This window comes from Lygodium microphyllum, chromosome 10 (genome assembly GCF_053477565.2).
Source record: "Lygodium microphyllum isolate KBCC chromosome 10, Lygodium_microphyllum_v1.1.10, whole genome shotgun sequence".
NCBI lineage: Eukaryota > Viridiplantae > Streptophyta > Polypodiopsida > Schizaeales > Lygodiaceae > Lygodium > Lygodium microphyllum.
Window position 1 is genome coordinate 85,100,534 of NC_141144.1, and position 4,226 is coordinate 85,104,759.

At 42.4% G+C, this 4,226-nt stretch overlaps 1 pseudogene; it reads right to left on the minus strand.

Moving 5' to 3' along the window:
• Positions 1 to 735: 735 nt before the first annotated feature.
• Positions 736 to 1,662, minus strand: LOC148030237 (uncharacterized; annotated as a pseudogene).
• Between the last annotated feature and the right edge of the window lie 2,564 nt (positions 1,663 to 4,226).

Here is a 4,226-nt window from a genome sequence, read left to right on the forward strand (position 1 = left end):
GTCGTCTTGCAACATGGCCCAAAAGGTCTCTCGTCTTACCCAACTTCGAAATGGTGCATTTCCATCAGCTCGAATCAAAGATACATTATTTAATACCAATTCGTTAAACTTATGATGCACATAATTTAGATGAATAAGAATAACTTATGTTCAGGCATGCCCATCAACATTCAAATTTTCTTGTTAGAACTCTCCATGGCCTTCAATATCCTTACGCGATCTGCCTCACTTAGCTTTGAGGATGCCAATGTGTATACTCTCTCCTCATTCAATACACCCCCAGTCTTGGAGCCCCACTCCAAGCATGAGACAGTTTTGCATTGACAAAAACATTGTTACTTTGGACAAATGTAGTATAAGTACATATAGATGGCAAGTACAAAGAGGTAGCAACTTACTAATACCACTTCTCTCTCAGATTGGGGTTTGCAACTCTTAGTAAACATCGAGTTTTCTTGACAAGCTTTTCATTGACACTATAGTATGCCTTGCTCCACTTGATTCTAAACTCAGAGTCAGAGAGCTGTGTCCGTTTCAGTTTGATCAGTCGCACTACCATATCATAGTCATCATGCACTTGGTAATTAGGGACAACATCATTGCATTAGGAAAAAATGAATAAGGAAAAACATTGTTAAGATAGCTTGAAGAACTACCTATCTTCCATATAACATGGGCCAGTGCAATCAATGGTGTCTTGTACCATGTAAAAATGGGCATCGGCTTTCTGTGCACTTACGCCCATGCCTTTTCCTCATTAGTTAGCTTGTCAAAAATAGTTGCATGGTTAGTCTGCCCTAGCATCCTTGCTTCACAAACAAGGTCTAGATACGAGGTATGGACAACCCCCTTTTGTGCCAGCCTATGTACATTCTATGTTAGGATCTCATGCATATTAGGATCTCAGGAATATGGTCCATTGCATACCTGTTTGTACGAGAAATAGCTGACAAAATCTCCCCCTCTGTCACACTTGTCACTTTCACAAGTCGACAATCAACGCGCACATGTTGCCTCACATTATCTAGAAAGGTTGTTGCAAATAGTCAATTATGTTAAGGATTATGTAAGAAACAAACAAATTGTAGAATGTTAAGGTCCTACGGTTTAGGGCCACTCACATGTGCGTATCTCATTCATCCATGCTGTGAGTTGATGGTTACCATCTCAAACATAAAACATGCAATTTGACAAAAAGGCCCAATTGGTGCCACTGATTTCTGCCTCGAAGTCCTCATGCTTCTTTAGCCAATGGGAGTCCCACTCAATTCTAATCATATCATCAACCTCCTTGCACTGGTGTCTTGGAGTCTCTAATGATACTATGAATAGACCCATCCCTCTAATATACTCGTTGCTAAAAAAGGTTTCCGAGAGTTGCTTGTACCTTGATGTGACTTGTCTAATTGTAGGCATGGAAACCAAACGACATAATGGGATGGGTGGCAAAGGGATGGATGTCCGCATTTGAAAGAGACGATGAAGTAATTAATGTCCAATCAATGTAAATAAATAAAAACCATAATCTAAATCATGTTGCCATCTCTTACAAGCACTCACCGTCAGCGTTTCCAACTGGTCTTCTATGCATGCTTGCACAATATGTTTATCACAAGTGACTGTGAGAGCGGTCTCGCTAGTCGTTTCACTGGCATCTATCATGCGCTTCTTTTTGGTTCTTTGTGTTCAATTCTTCTTGGGTTGCGTACGGCCACACCCTTGCTGTGCACTAAAGGACTCAATGCTTTGATGCTCATTGCTTTCCTCGTTAGTGTCACTCTTCGATAGTACGAGCTTTCTCTTGCCCTTCCTCACTTGCGTCATCGAAGAGTGTCCACCTTCTCCTAATGTCACTCCTTCCCCACATGCAATTGCAATGGTTGCTTGTAGCTCGACGGAAGTCAATGATTGCATTTGTGTTACTCTTCCTCTCGCTCTTGGAGGGCGACTCCCTCCTTGCGATTGCATGTTGCCAATGATAATAGCCTGTCGTCTTGCTGTAGATCGTGGAGGAAAATCAGAGTCCTTGGGAGACTCGTCCGATCGTCGCTCTCTTTCCTACAAACAATGATCTGAAATAGGATAAGAGAGGGAGATAGATCAATCGTAATAAAAATCAAGAGAGGATCTGCTTACTGTCTATTCAATTGGCCATTGCACAATTGCATTTTCCTCAACATCAATCTCAGTATTGCCTTTGCTGCGGGCCTTCATACCCCTCTGATGCACGATGGTGATAAGAACTCCCACTCGTCCCCAAGGAGCAAGCTCGATGAGGGGAACATTTGTCGAATTAGACCCTCTGCAATCCTTTCATCGCTCTGGTAAAGGGTGATATGATCTTGTCTTTTGAAATCAAATTTGGCCATGATAGAGGGACTTAGGGTTACCTCTTATAGATATATTGCTTCCTCAATTTCCTGCCAATGATATATCAATTGTGTGTGTGTGTGTGTGTGTGTGTGTGAGGGAGGGAAGGAAGAGATGGCATTGGGATAAGAGAGAGAGTGTGAGTGAGTGAGAGGCAGATATAGGAAGAGAGAGCGAGAGTGAGAGTGAGGGACAGGGAGAGAGATAGAGAGAGGGGGGAAGGAGGAGATAGAGAGAGGGAGGAAGGTGGGAATAGAGAGAGAGAGAGAGAGAGAGTGTGTGTGTGTGTGTGTGTGTGAGGGAGAGAGGGAGGGAGGGAGGGAGAGTGGGAGGGGGGAGAGAGAGGGAAAAAGCTTGGGATAGAACAGTGAGATAGAGTATGTGTGATTGTGTTAGAGAGAGAGGTGTAGAGAGAGAGGGGGGGAGACAAAGATAGAACCGTACTAAGGGTAGGGGACAGAAAACAATAAGTTGAATTGTAAGGGGAAGGGGGTCCTTTTAAAGACAAAGGAGAGAGAGTGAGGGAGGGATAGAGAGAGAGAGAGAGAGAGAGTCACATACCGAGAATGGAATGATTTGCAATGTGAAAAGGGGAGATGGGTCCTTTTATAGGTGAAGAAGAGAGAAAATAGGGGGAGAGAGAAAGAGTGATGAAAGAGAGAAAGAAAGAGGAAGAGCATGTGATATCTATAAAATTTTCTCACCAGAAAGGGGTCGTTGGTAACCTCTTGTCGGACAATTTATTTTTTCAATGACCCATTCTTGGATAGTAAATTTTGGCCCAACAAGATTTGTGGTTTTTTTTTTTCGCCCATTAAGGGGTTGCTAGCAACCCCTTTTTGGCAAAAACACAAACCACGGATCTGAGAATATACTGCATGAGGAGAATACAGATCTGAGAATATACTGCATGAGGAGTTTAGGGACCAATAAAACCACAAATCTAAGAATATATTGCACGAGGAGAATAGCGACCAATAATTGGTCCCTATTCCCCTCGTGCAATATATTTTCAAATCCGTGGTTTGTTTCTTCGCCAAAAAGGGGTCACCACAGCAACCCCTTATTAGGCGAAGAAACAAATCCAGTTGGGCAAAAAGTTACTCTCACAAGGAATGGGTTGCCAAATTTTTTCGTTCGATAAGGGGTTGCCGGTGACCCCTTTCTGGCGAGGAAAAATTACACACATCACATGCCCTCTCTCTCATCACCCTTTCTCTTTCTCCCCCCATATTCTCAACTAATTAACAAATATTTACTTAATTAACTTTACGAGTGAAAGATAGAGACATAGTTTTCTAAATAGTAAATCTTTACACTCCTAGAAGCATAATATGAGATAACCATACAAAGTAGAAGCTTATACACACTCGTTCAAACATTGCTTTATTCATGTTCTCTCTCTCTCTCTCTCTCTCTCTCTCTCTCTCTCTCTCTCTCTCTCTCTCTCTCTCTCTCTCTCTCTCTCTCTCTCTCTCTCTCTCTCTCTCTCTCTCTCTCTCTCTCTCTCTCTCTCCCATCACTTTGTTACTCTCTCTTCCCTCGCCCAACTAGATTTGTGGGTTTTTTTTCACCCATTAAGGGGCTGCTCTAGTGACCCCTTTTTGGCGAAAAAATAACCCACAGATCCGATAATATACAGCATGGGGAGAATATGGACCAATAGGGTATGGGTTTTTTTTCCACTCTTGGGTGAAAAAAAAAACTTGTACCCTATTGGTCCATATTCTCAGATCTGTGGTTTGTTTTTTCACCAAAAAGGGGGTCACCGATATCCCCTTATTAGGCAAAGAAAACCCACAAATCTAGTTGGGCGAAAAGTTACTCTCGAAAGGAATGGATTGCCAGAAAATTTT